Source organism: Cnephaeus nilssonii (genome assembly GCF_951640355.1).
Source record: "Cnephaeus nilssonii genome assembly, chromosome: 4".
Classification (NCBI taxonomy): Eukaryota; Metazoa; Chordata; class Mammalia; order Chiroptera; family Vespertilionidae; genus Cnephaeus; species Cnephaeus nilssonii.
In genome coordinates, this window is record NC_137075.1 from 63,721,386 (window position 1) to 63,737,674 (window position 16,289).

Below are 16,289 nucleotides of genomic sequence, written 5' to 3' on the forward strand. Positions count from 1 at the left end.
GGTGGAAGGCAGGCTTCGCCTCCCCTCCCAACGGCGGCCTGGTAGCTTGGCTTCTCAGCCCTTCCCAGCCCTGCCCACTCTGCCCTGTGCCCTCTGCTCTCCCACGCCCAGCCAGGCAGGGTCACGGGAGTGGACCTGGCAGCCTTTCCTGCTTCCTCCCTCAAGAGGCTGTGGCTCCTGCCACCAGAGGCAGCCTCTTCAACCTCTGGCCCTGTTGTACTCAGCAAGGTCTCGACCCTAAAACAGGGCTGGGGCTGGGAAGGGGAGGCTAAGAGACAGAACGGGGCTGGAGCATGGGAGGCCTTGCCTTCCCTGGAAGCCCTGGAGGATGGGGATTCCTGGGCACATGTCACATTTATCCACTCTGCAAACAGTCAAGGGCACCTCCTTGGGGTGGTCCAAGCTCAGAAGTGTGATTCCAGCAAGCATCATGAAGGGCTTGAGGGGAAGGAGAGGCTTGATTCAAACTCCAAAAAAGAGGACCAGGAGAATAGAAGATGTGGGGAGGGAGGGAGTGACCATAGGAGGGAGCATGCTGGGAGTATGAAACCACCTGCATTGGACTCCCACCTGAGCCAGCACAGGGGTCACACTGTGGGATCAGGACCCAGGGATATACCATCACCTTCTATTTGGGGCAAAGGTTGGAGACACAGGCACTGAGTACTTACCCAAAGTCCCCAAACTATGCCCACTGTTAGGGCTACAAATTCCACCCAGCTACTTCTCTAAGCTCGGAATCAGATAGGCCTATTTATATTCCTGTTTTCAGCCATTTTCTGGGCAAGTCACTTCCCTGCTCTGAGCCTTAGTTCCCTCATCTGCAAAAATGGGAATAATCACACCTCACTCTCAGGGCTGATATGAGAACCAGGCAAAATATTTGAGAGAGTATTAGTATACTAGTAAATGCCAGTTTCTCTTCCAAAAGAGATATTTCCTTCTCTCAAGACAGTTTGTCACTTGTGCCATATCTCTTCGGCCATGTTGTTCCTGCCACAGTCGCTGAAATACTTTCTTTATCCTTCATTTATCTAAGGCTCAACTCAATTCCAATCTCATTCAATTTTCAGACATTTCCTGTTCCCCATCCTTGGCCAGGCCCTGAGAGAAGTGAGGCACCAGCCCTGCCTTTTGGGAACTCAAAGCCAAGCAGATTAGATAACATGGGAACAAATGCCCAGAATCCCATGTTCTGGAGCCAGGCTGGAAGCTGGGCAGAGCCCCAAGGGAGCCCGGAGGAAGGAGGGATGGTCTCTGAGTGACTGGGGACCGGGGCAGGGAGGATCCTCAGAGGAGAGAACTCTTCTAAGATGTCACAATCACATCTGCGGAGCTGAAGCTGATTTCACTTCCCTATGTTTGTTAATGGGCCCTTTAAGTGACTCCTGTCATCCCTCTCCACACGTTGCTGATAATGTGGTTGGACCATCAGAGGCCTTTGGTGGATCCATAAGGGAAGGATGGGTAGGACAGCATTTCCTCCCATCTTCCTCTGAAGAGAAACTTCAGGTCAGATCCTTCCACACCCCTGGCTGATCCCTGACCTCTGCGTTACTGGCCTGCCCACTTGGACCACTGCTCTGCCCTCCCCTCCCTGATATTCATGCTGACTCCATCTTGGCCAAGCCCAGGTCCTGACCCAGTTATGAGCAACTACATCCAGGAAACCAAAGGCATAGAAGGCCAAGTGCAACCGTCTACAGTGGCCTCTGCCCCAAACAGGGTTGAGCCCTGCTCCTTCCTTTCCAGACCTGCTATCCAGACCCCCTCAGCTCATTCCTTTCAGTAGATTTTCTGGCCTCTTACTCTTGGTGTCTATCATTCCATCCACATAGAATATTTTCATTCTTCTACCCACACCAAACCAACATGTATAGAGAACCTATCATGAGCCAGACACTGTACTAAATGTTTTCCTATCATCTCATTTAATCCCCAAGTTGAATACCTTTATATAATTATTATTTGTATAGAGAGATAGAAAAACTGAGACTCAAAGAGTCTAGGCCATGTCCATGTGTTTTGACTGTTGGTTTTCCAATGTCCCCTTCCTATTTGAGAGGAAACAATTATGGTGGCAGCATTAGGGTGTAAGTGGATGTGATAAACCATCTCCCACACAAAAACCAAAGAGAGAAAATCCTCCTTCCCCCAACCTCAGTATCAGTGAGATCACTGGCTTGGCCAATCAGATACTTCTGTTTTGAATCCCAAGTCAGTAAAGCCAAGCTGTTATCAATGGGCATCAGAAATGGTGGAAGCATCTTGAATGGATTGTTCCAGCTTCTTTTTTTAAAAAAAAATAATTGATTTAAAAGAGATATAAAGAGAAACATTTATTTGTTGTTCCACTCATTTATGCACTCATTGGTTGCTTCTTGTGTGTACCCTGACTGGGGATCAAACCTGCAACATTGGCACATTGGATGAGCGCATCCAACCAACTGAGCTACCCAGCCAGGGACATTTGAGCTTCTTTGGTTCCTGCTATTCCAGCCTCCCATTGAGTCTGAGTCCCTCTAGCCTTCCAGTAAATCCCTTTGTGCTGAGTTGGCAAGAACCTGATTGATGTAGGGAGAGCCAGGAACCAACGTCATCTTCTTTCATACTCAGAGTTATCCACTTTGTCAAAAAACATCTAACACAGGAGAGAGCTAGGTGGAATTCCAGGATGATGGTAAAGGAAGCAAAGATGACAGCGTGCAGCAGGCCAAACAGCAACCAGTCCAGCTTGAAACTGGGGAATCTATAGGAGAACAGAGGCTTTCAGGAGTGATGTCTCCAAGAAAAAAGTGAAACTGATGAATCTGGCAATGTGTTTTAACCTTCTGAGCGGTGCTCTTTGACAATTTGAAGACAGATTTATTAAAAGTATATAGAAAAGTTAAATGAATGAATAACAAAGTGATTATTAACCCCAGGGGGGAAAAAGGCATAAATAAGTAAGGAAATGTTCATCTCAATATGCTAAAGCTCAACTTTGAACTGTGAATAATATTTACATGTCATAATGATGTGAATAAATTTTTATCTTATCTCAATTAAGAGAAGGATGGGGAATGAGGAAAATTATGAGCATTAGGCCATCTTTCATAGTAGGAAGTCAATAGATAAATAATATTGAAAAGTCAGGAAATAGCTTTATATTAATGTGGTTAATTTTTTTTGAAATATGGAGCTGAATAACAAAAGAACAGGTTTTTTTGTTGTTGTTTTTTTTTGTTTGTTTGTTTGTTTTTTCAAAAGAACAGTTTCAAGGGTTGAAAGTGTTGGCTTCTAGGGAGTGGAGCTCAAATGTCGGGGAGGGAATAGTGGTTTTTAGTTATAATACTTATAAAGTATTTGTTCTTTAAACTAATGTTATTCTGAGAGAGTGTGCATGTGGGTTGCCATGTCTGCATGCACTAGTTTGCAACCTTCCCCGCCCCCGCCCACCCCCCAAAGAAATTCCTTTTGGTGATGAAAAAATAAATAAATAAAATACAATGTTATTTTTATTAAAATTTAAAAAATAGGTGGGAAAAATTAGGTGGGATCAGACTAATAGAAAAAAAAAGGCAAATAAAATCACAGCTCAACATAACAGAGTTCAGTTTCGTAGTCACTAAGAATAACTGAGCATTTACTGCACACCAATCACTATATATTATTATAATTCCCATTTTATAGATGAGACTTAGCGAGACTCACATAGTTAACATGTAGCAGAGACAGGATTTCAACCAGGAGTTCTGTCTGCAGAGTCCCATTTATGCTGTGCCCTAAAGCTCCAAGCCCTGCAGTAACCATTAGGAAGAGCAGAGGTAGGGGAGGCAGGGGTGTGCAGTGTACCCAGGATCATTCATGAAGTGCCACATCAGGCCAGCAGGCTCCTCCCCTCTACTCTTCTAATACTTGCCAGAGGATACAGCTTTGGGTTTGGGATAAAGCCTGAGAAGAGAACAACCTGCCTGGGGAAGCCTGCTAGTAAGAGTGGCATGGAGGTGGAGTTGAGGGTGCCAGGAGAAACGGAGCAGATGTAACTCTGGCCCTCCATGAGAGATAGAGGATGGAAAAGGAAAGATAGCTCCATCCAGAAGTAAAATATGACCATGGCTGGGCAGATCAGTTGGTTAGAGAATCACCCCGATACGCCAAGGTTGTGGGTTCAATCCTGGTCAGGGCACATACAAGAATGAACTAATGGCCCAACTGGTGTGGCTCAGTGGTTGAGCATCAACCTATGAACCAGGATGTCATGGTTTGATTCCTGGTCAGGGCACATGCCTACATTTCTGGGCTGGATCCCCAGTAAGGGGCATGCAGAAGGCAACCAATCAATGATTCTCTCTCATAATTAATGTTTCTATCTCTCTCTCCTTCTCCCTTCCTCTCTGAAATCAATAAAAATATATTGCCCTAGCTGGTTTGTCTCAGTGGATAGAAGGGTTCTGGGTTCGATTCCCAGCTAAGGGCACATACCTTGGTTGCAGCTCAAATCCTGGTCCTGGTTGGGGCACATGCACATCGATGTTTCTCTGTGTCTCTCCTTTCCCTTTCACTCTCTCTAAAAATCAATGGAAAAATACCCTCAGGTGAGGATTAACAAAAACAAACAAATAAATACATACATAAATAAAATATAAATATATATTTTTAAAAAGACTCAACCAATGAATGCATAAATAAGTGGAAAAATAAATTGATGTTTCTCTTTCTCTCTAAAATCAATCAACCAATAAATCAATCGATCAATAGAAGTGAAGTACACCATGGTGTACCATGCTCAGAGTAAAACTACTTATTTATCAGTTTGTCCCCAACCTGCATGCTCCCCACCCAGTCTCCAACAGGAAAGCTAGACTAACCACACATCCAACCCACTTACACAGTTTGTAAACTGGAAAATATAGAAGTCTCTCAAAATAGAATAAAAAAGATAAGAAATATGGAAAAATGTTCAGAAGCATAAAGAACAGATCTGGAAAGTCCAACATTTGTTTAAAGTGAGTACAGTATTAGGAAAGAAGAGAACAAATTTAGTCAAATCTTTGACTAAAAGAAAAAAAAGGATAAAAATTTTCATATTAAAGAAACTCCCTAACTGCCAAGCTGGGTTAACAAAACAAAAAAAAATTTTATACCAAGGTACATCATGATAAATTTCAGAACTCTAAAAAATCCTAAAAGAATTCAAAGGTAGAAAAGCATCTTGCCTTAAGAAGAATACAAATCAGATCAACAACAGACTTCTCACTTATCAAACCAAACTGTCCACTAAGTATTAGAATGAAATGATATATTACCACACACATTTGATATGAAAAGGATTACTCTAGAAAGTATAAAAATGTTAAAGAATCCCAAAAAAGAGAATAATATGAGATATAAGAAATAGCTTAGGCTGAGTATCACTCCCTCCTCCCTGCCAAAATGGAATGCAGCTGAAAAAAAAAAAGAATTATTTAGGGGTTGACACTTAAAGGACTCTCAATCAAACTGCCAAATTTTAATGACATGCATTATATTTCCTTCTTTGTGAGCCCAATACTACTTCTACAGAATGTCTTAGAATCACCAGACCCCTTAAATTTATTGTTTCAGAATTTCTGGGGGTGGGGCTGAGAAATGTAAATCTTTTTTAAAATATGTTATTGATTTTTGGAGAGAGAGGAAGGAGAGAGGGAGAGAAACATTGATAAAAGAGAAACATCCATTGACTGCCTCCTGCACGCCCCCTACTGGGGATGCAGCCAGCAACATGGGCATGTGCCCTGACCAGGAGTTGAACTGGCAACCTCTTGGTGCATGGAATGAACTCAACCAACTGAGCCACACCAGCCTGGCAAGAAATGTAATCTTTAACAAGTTCCTTAGGAGATTCATATCTACACTAAAATGAGACCCAATGCATATTGTTTTAAAGGGAATTACATATAATCATTAAAAATCTTATTTATTGGTTTTTAATTTCTAAAAATGACCTATAAGCAAAGAATGAACTAGTTTATCTATAGGTATGGGTCAAAACTTAATGTTATAAACCTTGACAACACGAAAAATATATTACTATCAAATTTGGGAAGTGAAAAGGGGAGAAAAGGTAGAAGGAAAGGATTTTGCTCTGGTTTATATGATTTTAAATTATAATGGAAATCTCCTAAGGGAAATGACTGATACCAGGGCTGGGGCAGGAAAAGTACAAGGTGAACCTAGAACTTCTTGTGCTAGAAAAAAAGGAAGTGCTCAAAAATGGGTGGTAACTAACGTCTCAAGGACCAGGGAGCCGACTTAAAGAGCCCTCCACTGGCCAGATTTGGAATAATTTGAAATAAATAATGATAAAAATATAGTTATTGAATAATTTTAAAAGAATCCATGTGTTATAATCTGATATTTTAAAATAAAAATTAAAACAAGGAGAGAAAAAGGAAGGAGATTTTTTTTAAGAAAAATGTCAACTCACAAAAATAGAAGAAATTATGGAATTATAAAACGCACTACTTTGTCACCAGGTAATATTTGAGTGATTCAGGCAATACTCATCAATTGGAGAACAAAATACTCAGGTGGGCTCTAAGTATCACCCCACAGACTACTCATTAATAACAAAGAGAAAAGGGTACTTGTACAATGGAGGATTCTGGTAGATACCATATTAATAAAATGTCCAAATTTAGCATCAGTAATTATCAGACAGCCCCAGCCGGTTTGGCTCAGTGGATAGAGGGTTGGCCTGTGGACTGAAGGGTCCTGGGTTCAATTCCAGTCAAGGGCTTGTACCTTGGTTGCAGGCTCGATCCCCAGCCCCAGTTTGGGCACATGCAGGAGGCAACCAATCGATGTGTCCCTCTCATATCGATGTTTCTCTCTGTGTAACTCTCCCTCTCCCTTCCACTCTCTAAAAACCAAAGAAAAAATATCCTCAGGTGAGGATTAACAAATCCTATATAATAAAACCCTAATATGCAAACCTAGAAAGTAAGGAAGTGCTCAAAAATAGATGGTAACTAATGCATCAAGGACATAATCCTATCAATGCTACTTTTTTTTGAGTAGGAGAATTATATTGTGGTTATGAAGAATGTAATTATTCTTAGGACAGGCATGTGGAGGTATTTAGGGGAACAATGGCATTATGTCTGCAACTATGCCTCAAATGGTTCAACAAAAGGAGAATATGTATATTGTACAGTGAGAGAAAGCTAAATATGGCAAGCTGTTGTAGTTAGTTGATAAATCTAGGTGAATTCTTGCAACGTCTCTATAAGTGTAATCTTTCAAAATCAAAAGTTGGGGAAAGTAATACATAACACTTATTATGGTAATTAGCAGAAAAACTAAAAATAAGCATTGTTGAAAGTGATTATTTTGGGGGATTAACACTGGGGTGAGTGGAAAAGACTTCTAGTATTCATTTTCCAGTTTTTGAACTTTTTTTTGGTTTTGCTACATTTCTATGTTACTTTATGATTTAAAAAACTAGGTTAATTAATAAAACAAAATATGTACAACAGAGGTTGGTCTGAGGATAGTAAACTTGTATCTCTGGAGGCCTCTTCATTCCAGAAAAGAATTAATAAATATCATGTTTAGTGCCCATTGATGCTCATCAAACTTTTAGACCTATTAATGAGTGCTGAGGTTCTTAGAGCTTGGTTAGGCTTCCTCAGCCCTGTTTATGCGCAACAGTAGCATTTATTAAAGGGTATTGCATTCTCTTTTTTTTTATTGTTTTTAGAGAGAGAGGAAGGGAAGGGAGAGAAAGATAGAAATACTGATGAGAAACATCCATCAGCTGCTTCCTGCACGCCCCCTACTGAGGATTGAGCCTGCAACTTGGGTTTGTGCCCTGGCCAGGAATCGAACTGGTGACCTCTAGGTTCATAAGTCGATGCTCAACCACTGAGTCACACCAGCCAGACAAGGGAATTGCATTCTTTTGCTAAATCTTCCTAAGAGAAAAAATATTGCTAAGAACACTAAATATCACTAATATGAAGACATATGAAGATGTAAATATTCTTCAAAAACTGATGAAAATGACAAAACAAGTAGAATGATATCTTGATTTTTATGTCCTATATTTTTTGCCAGGAAGTTCTCTGTCAACCTACCTAGTCCCTAATTTAGTCTACAAAATAATTACAAAAACTAGTAAGTTTCACATTTTATTCTATCTTTTAACTCACTTCAATCAGTGGGGAGAAATGACTTGCCCAAATCACACTGCTTATTATTGGCAAAAACCAGGCCTCTTTCCATATATCCGTCCTAATAGTCTTGGTCTTGGTTCATCATGCTGTGTGAGTGTGGACATTCACTTAGACTCTTCTGGCCTCCATTTTCTTACCTATAAAATGCAATAATAAGATTAGATTAACACAAAATCAGCCCCATAGTTGCTGATGGTAGCCATGTATTGCAGTTAGAGAAATGAAGGTCTAGCAAGGCTCTGCAACTTAGTAAGGTTCACCCTGCAAGGCAACCTTGATCTTTGCACACATATTCATTTTATACAATAGTCTCCTCCCTTATCGACAGTTTCACTTTTCACAGTTTCAGTTACTTCAAATATTAAATGTCCCCAACCATTGATATCATTTGTTCCTGACATCCAACCATTGACATAGTCATGGCTCAGTGACCCAAGATCACCCGGAAGCAGATGATCCTTCTCTGACAAATCCTCAGAAGGTCAATAGTAGCCTCACACTAGTTACAATGCCTAAGTCATTGATCTCACTTCATCTCATCACATAGGCATTTTATCATCTCACATCATCACAAGGGTGAGTACAGTACAATAAGACATTTTGAGAGAGACTAGTCACATAACTTTTATTACAGTACTAGAGGCTCGATGCACGAAGATTCGTGCAAGAATAGGCCTTCCTTACCCTGGCTGCCGGCACCGCCTTCACTCCGGCTGGAGCTGCCTTTTCGCTCCAGCCCGGAGCTACCTTTCCGCCTTCCCACACTGCCCAGAGGCCCGGAGCGGCTGGGGTGGTGTGGGATGCCATGGCATGCAGGAGGCAGCCAATCAATGATTCTCTTTCATCATTGATGTTTTTTTTTCTCTCTCTCTCTCTCCCTCTCCCTTCCTCTCTGAAATCAATTTTAAAAATATTTTTTAAATCAACCAATGAATGCATAAATTTTTCTTTCCCTCCCACTCTCTGTTTCTCTCTCTCTCCCTCTCTCTCTCCCTTCCCCTCTCTCTAAAATCAATAAATAAAATTTTTAAAAATATATTATATCCCTGGCTGGTTTGGCTCAGTGGATAGAGTGTCGTCCTGGGTTTGAGTCCAGTCAAGGGCATGTACCTCGGTTGCAGGTTCCCCAGCCCTGGTCAGAGTGCATGCAGGAGGCAACCAATCCATGTGTTTCTCTCACATGGATGTTTATCTCTGTCTCTCCCTCTCCCTTCTCTCTAAAAATCAATAGAAAAATATTGTTGGGTGAGGATTAACAAATAAAAAATATATTATACATACCATTAATGGAACACTCTAACACTGTAAAAGTAATGAGAAAGCTCTTTGTAGATTGATATGGGAATATCTCAAAAATAATTTAAGTAGAAAGGAAGAAAGAAAGAAAGAAAGGAAGGAAGGAAGGAAGGAAGGAAGGAAGGAAGGAAGGCATAGAACAGCTGGGTCTAGTACAATATATGCTAAAATTTGTGCAAAAGAATATGCATATTTGTATTGGATTTTACAGGCATAAAAGCTCTCTGGAGCAATAAGTAAGAAATGATTAACCAGGAAACCTATTGGGGAAGGGTGAGAACTGGGTGAATAGGGTTGGGAAGAAATCTTTTCACTGTATACCTTTCTATGCTTTTTGGTGTTTGAACCACCTGGAGGTATTACTCATTCAAAAATTGAACAAATAATCGTTAACCAGTCTATGCAACCCAAAAATACTGGAAACATACTTGCAGAATATATAACAGAAAATGTTAATATCCATCTATACTAATAAAAGGGTAATATGCAAATTGGTCACGACGCCCTCACAGTAACAACTGAACAGCAGATTGCGTGGGGTGACAAGGCCAGCAGGGGGGTTAGCGACAGATGACCAAACAACTGACGAGCAGGCTGCATGGGGCGACCAGGCTGGCAGAGGGGGGCAGTGAAGGGTGACCAGGCCAGCAGAGGGGGGCAGTGAGGGGCAACCAGGCCGGCAGGCAGAGGTAGTTAGGGGTGATCAGGCTGGCAGGGGGGGGGCAGTTAGGAGCGATCAGGCAGGCAGGCAGGTGAGCAGTTAGGAGCCATCAGTCCCAGATTTTGAGAGGGATGTCTGACTGCTGGTTTTGGCCCGATCGGGCCGAAACCGGCAGTCGGACATCCCCAAAGGGGTCCCAGATTAGAGAGGGTGCAGGCTGGGCTGAGGGGACACCCTCTCCCCATGCACGAATTCTGTGCACTGGGCCCCTAGTATTGTATAAATTGCTTTCTAAATAGCGAACATCTCAACAGAAAAATGAATAAAGGGTATAAACAGATATTTTTAAAATCCCAATAGAAATATTGTTCAATCTTAGCAATCAAATGCAAACAAAGAAAGATAGCATATTTTAATTCTCCATGTTAGGCAAAGATTTTTCAAAATCATAATACCCTGTAGTAGTGTGGGTAGGGACACACACTGGCATCCTTGGTGGGATAGCAATTGGCACAATTTCTTCAGAGGGCAATTCAGTAATATGTATCAAAAACTTCAAAATTACTCATAACCTTTGGCAAAGTAATTCCACATCTAAAAAGTCTTCCGTGATAATCATCCCTATCAAAACAAAGGCACAGACAGCCATGCGCCCAGGGGTATGACACCATTTAGTGCAGCCTCTAACCAGGCTCACCAGTGGTGGTGAATGTGCCTGAGGGGATGAGGCGGGGGGGGGGGGGGTTCCCTCGGCAGGTCCCTCAGCAGGTGCCAGGAACACCTAGGGCTGCTGACCCTACACAGTCAGTGCTGTGTTGTTTGTGGATGAAGACTGGAAACCAGGAAGCTGGCACTAAGGAATCATGCTTTGCTGCCACCTAGTGCTCCCCAGGTAATTGCACCCAGCCAGGGAGGAAAACTGTCTCCCCATTAAGTAACTTGGCACCAAGGGGCCCGCTCCTCTATGTTTAGCTAACAAACACTAATAAAGTATTTACCATGTCCTAGGCATTGTACTTTGCATTTATTAACATTCCCTCTTAATCCTCATAACAGCCCTATGAAATAGGTACTGTTATCATCCTCATTTTATAAATGAGGGAACTAAGGTAAAGAGAGGTTAGATAACTACCTCAAGGTCACGTAACTCCTAAGTGGGTGAGTCCAGGATTAGAACAAGTGGCAGATTGTCACCAGGGTGTGTGCTCTAAGCCAGCTCCTCCATGAGGGTCAGAGGTCTGGATGATACTAACAGCATTCAGAACCTCACAGCCCACACAGCAACTGCTATCCCCCTTTCCCTAACACATCTGCCCCAAAGGAGTTCACACAGGGACTGAGTTCACCTCTGCCCTACAGCAGTCTCACCTGAGTCAGAGACAAACATTGTCCCAGGATAAACTCAGTGGATTTAAAAAAAATTTTTTTTAAATATTTTTATTGATTTCAGAGAGGAAGGGAGAGGGAGAGGTAAAAAAAGAACCAAAAAAAAAAAAAACACACACACATCAATGATGAGAGAGAATCATTGATCAACAACTTCATGCACACCCCACACAGGGGATTGAGCCCACAACCCGGGCATATGCCCTGACCGATAATCAAACCATGACTAACTGGTTCATAGGTCGATGCTCAACCACTGAGCCACGCCGGCTGGATTAAAAAAAAAAATCTTATTTGTAAAATATTTCATACTATATACATAAATATATAAGAAATAACATAACAAATATTCAGTAACCACAAGCAGCTTAAAAATAGCATGTTTCCAATAATGGTGCATCAGTGATGAGTTTTGCTTTCATAGCAATCCCTTTCCTTCTTAATAAGCAGTCCTCCCCTATTATAGTTCATTGTATCCTGCTGGGACATCTGCATTTGGGTAAGAACGCAGTTGCTTCACAGTGGAGCTGAGAAAGCTTCTCCATTATTTGTGATGGTCTAAGAAAGTAGTGCCTCCCCACCAAGTCTGTGAACCCCTGGGCTCTGAGAAGTTATTGAAGGAATGGAAAGCCCAAGTGCTTAGCTGACATAATTTGTAGCCCAGAGTTATTAACCCAGGGACCTTTGACTCCTCGGCAAAGTTGGAGTCACATGCAAAGTTTTATGTGGTGCCTTTTCTTGTAGAGGGAGGGGTCCATTCCATATCTCTTGTCAGAGTCTCCAGGAGGTCTGAGACCTTCCAAAAAGGTTAAGAATCATTCCTATAGAAGAGGGGTTGGCAAATGGCCCACAGCTCAAATCCAGCTTGCTTTTGTACAATCCATAAGCTAAGAATGAAAATTTTCTATCTTTAAATGGTTTAAAAAACTCAAAAGAATATTTTATGATATGAAAATTATATGGGATTCAAATTTGTGTCCATAAATAGTGTTATTGGACCACAGGCACTCTCATTCATTGTATATTGTCACGCCCATTGTTGCACTACAAGAACAGAGATATAGCCCAGGCAGTGTGGCTCAGTGGTTGAGCATTGACCTGTGAACCAAGAGGTCACGATTCGATTCCTGGTCAGGGCACATGCCTGGGTTGATCCCCAGGGTGGGGCATGCAGGAGGCAGCCGATGAATGATTCTCTCTCATCACTGATGTTTCTATCTGTCTCTCTCACTTCCTCTCGAAATCAATAAAAATTTATATTTAGAAAAGAATAGCGATATATAGTTGCAACAGAAATGCAAAATAGCAAAATATTTACTATCATATGGCCCTTTTCCAAAAAAGTTTGCTGACTAGATGGGACTAGATAGTACATCTTATATTCCTCTATTTTTCATTTGTATGTGCAAGCTATTATGATTGATAAAGTACAAATCATTTAAATATATTATTTATATAGTGCACATTAATCATCGGAACCCTCTTACTGTATGTGGGGAATTCCCACCATGAGAGTCTTGCTGGAGAGTCAGCCTCCCTGTACAGAAGGCCCAAGGCTTCTTTCTCCCACCTCCCTCGAAGCCACGACACAGAGATGTGACTTGGAATCAGCCCATAGAGACCCCATCTAGGGCTTTGAAGCTGGAGTGAGTCACACAAAATGGTAGCGACAGGGATCATTCTGGCAGCAGTGGAGACTACAGCAGTTACCTCTGACTTCCAAGAGCAGCGGGGCCAGCAGGACGGGGGCGCCTGCAGCAGTGGCCTATTTATGGTTGCATGCACATCAGTGGTCCCCTCACCAGACAGTCCCTTAAGTACGGTTTTGTCTTTAGTCCTGGCCGTGTATCCTCCATGTGTACCTGGCCGGGACAAGCTCAGGCACTATATGAGTCTGCATCACGTACTAGTACTGTCTGCAGCAGAGAGGAGCTGAAAGCAGAGGTCAGTAAGGATGCACTCCAGACAATGGCTGATCCACCTTGTATCCTCAGTGCCTAGGATAGTGGCTGGTGCTTGAAAAGTGCTCACTGAATACTTGTTGATGCGAGTACCAGTGAGTATGTGCATGACACTGGCAATGAGAGTTCATGAGGTTAGATCATTAAAGGTGCTGCGGATATAAAGGCAGCTGTGCTCTTTGAACCCTGTATAGGGCTTCCTAGGTTTCCCAGACCATCGTGGCTCCAGTGATGAGCATTGGTCAGAACTTGGGGATTAGTGTGAATTTGACCCTGGGCTATGAGCCAGCCTGAGCCCCCTCAGATAATGCCTTCATCTCTTAGAAGGCAGCTGGTCAAAAAGCATGTGTGTATGCACTGGGTGGGAAAACATTGAACAGCGCGCACACTAGGTATACTCTGGCCCTGGATCGCAGCCTGCCATGAAGCAAGAAACAGTATTGGTACCAAAAACCTTTTCTAGTGGGTTTGTAATTTAGAAAGAAGTGATGACAGTGATGACTAAAAATCAGCAACATCTCTTTACTTCTGGATTTATCTATGTGTGGTGGGTGACAGATTTTTAAAGATCTGGAAGAGAGCAGCCAAGATGGCTTAACAGGACTTCTAGACCCAGTACGTGGCATAAGAATTAGTTTTACTTGTGTCCCCCACCATCATTTGCAACTTTGTTGAGAAGACATGATCTTCCTCTGCCAAGGGGTGAAGATTTAGGCAGCACCGGATTTTTGTCTGTCTTCCTGTCACATTCAATCAGATAATCTCACTGTGTTACTGGTAAAGTATCTAGTCACATCTAACAGTCAAAACTACAAACTTGGCATTAACTCTTGCTAATCTGAGCTTGCTTCCGGCCTGAAACTTATAGCAGAGCAACGGGATGGAGTCCTGTGCTTTCTCTTCTTTCCTCCTCTCCAACTCCCCCACATGCTAGCTGTTCTACCACTGCCTCAGAAGCTGAGGGAGAACCACAAGAGGGAACACAGTTCTTACTTACCTGGTTGGCTCTGTGCTCTCTGGGCCTGCCTGGTGATGAGAGCTGGCTTTCTCTTGGGTCGACACTTTCATGAGTTTACCAGAGGTTCCTGCTGGGCACCCTTTTACCGTGGCAGATGCATCTCCACCCTCGCTGTTCACTTGCTGTTTTCTCCTCAGTCCTGAGGCACCAGGCAGTACATGCAAGTCCTTTTCTGCTGAGGTCCCCTTGGCTCTGCTGGTGGCCCGTTGGACAATGTCCAATATGACCTCACCGGTGGTCCATGGGAAAAATTCAAGCATCCTTGGCCATGAGAAAGAACTGTCACCAAAGTAGCTTTGCCTTTCTCTCGCCCCCTAGATTTCCTGAGTGACATACCAGCTTTCAGCCCACTTGTGCTTTCTTTCCCAGTCCTGAGCCAGGCACCAGTTTTCCGGGTGTCCTAACTGCAGAGAACACATTTCCAAACTCTCTGAGTTGACCTCTTGAATCAGCTTATAATGTCACTTCTGCCAAAATAGGGGTTGGAACTCACAGCAACAACTTTATTCAAAAAATATTTTTATCCATCTTCTTACCAAATCCTCTGTTCTCTCAAAACTTGTATTCTTGAAGTAGATTAAGGGGCTCAAAAGCCATGAAACAAGTTCTCCTGTTTTCCCCTTAGGATCCTCAAATTTGAGGCAGAAGAGTTCCATTCTAATAACTTGTATGTTAGTTACTTATTGCTGCAAAATAAATTACCCCCAAACTTAGTGGTGTAAACAATAAATATTGGTTATTGTTCACAGCTTCTCTGGGCCAGGAATTCAGGAATTCAGTAGTTCTGGCTTAATTAGGTAGTTCTGGCTCAGGGTCTTGTGAGGTTCCAGTCATGATATCAGCCTGACAAGGGCTGGAGGGTCACTTCCAATGTGGTTCACTCACTTGGTTTGCAAGTCAGTGCTGGTTGTTAGTGGAGGCCTCAATTCCTCTCCACTGGCATTCTCCACAGGCTGCTCCAGTGTTCTCAGGGCATAGCGGCTGGATTCCCGCAGAACAAGCAACAAGGCGAAAGCAGCACCTTTAATGATCTAACCTCAGAAGTCATATACTGTCACCTCTGATTCTTTAGTCATGTCAACCAGCTCTGATTCCCCATGGAAAGAAACTACACAAAGGCATGAATACCAGGAATCTAAGATCACTGGGGACCATCTTGGAGACTGCTTGCCAAACCCTGTTACACTTAAAATGACCGTTATCCCCTAAAACAAACTGAACGAAGTAAGTAAACAAGAGACCATAAATTTAGATTGTTTTAATCAAAACTGCTTTGGAGCCCTCTCCAGGTGGCTCAGGTGGTTGGAGTGTCCACGCGTGCACCCAAAAGATCTCAGGTTTGATTCCTAATCAGGGCACACACCTAGGTTTCAAGTTCGATCCCAGGTATGGGAGGCAACCAATCAATGTTTCTCTCATTGATGTTTCTCTATCTCTCTTTTCCTTACTCTCTCTATATAATTAATAAACATATCCTCAGGCCCTAACTGGTTTGGCTCAGTGGATAGAGCATCAGCCTGCGGACTGAAAGGTCCCAGGTTCAATTCCGGCCAAGGGCATGTACCTTGGTTGCGGGCACATCCCCAGTAGGAGGTGTGCAGGAGGCAGCTGATTGATGTTTCTCTCTCATCAATGTTTCTAACTCTCTATCTTTCTCCCTTTCTCTCTGTAAAAAATCAATAAAATATATTTAAAATAAAATAAAAATATCCTCGGGTGAGGATAAACACACACACACACACACACACACACACACACACACACACACA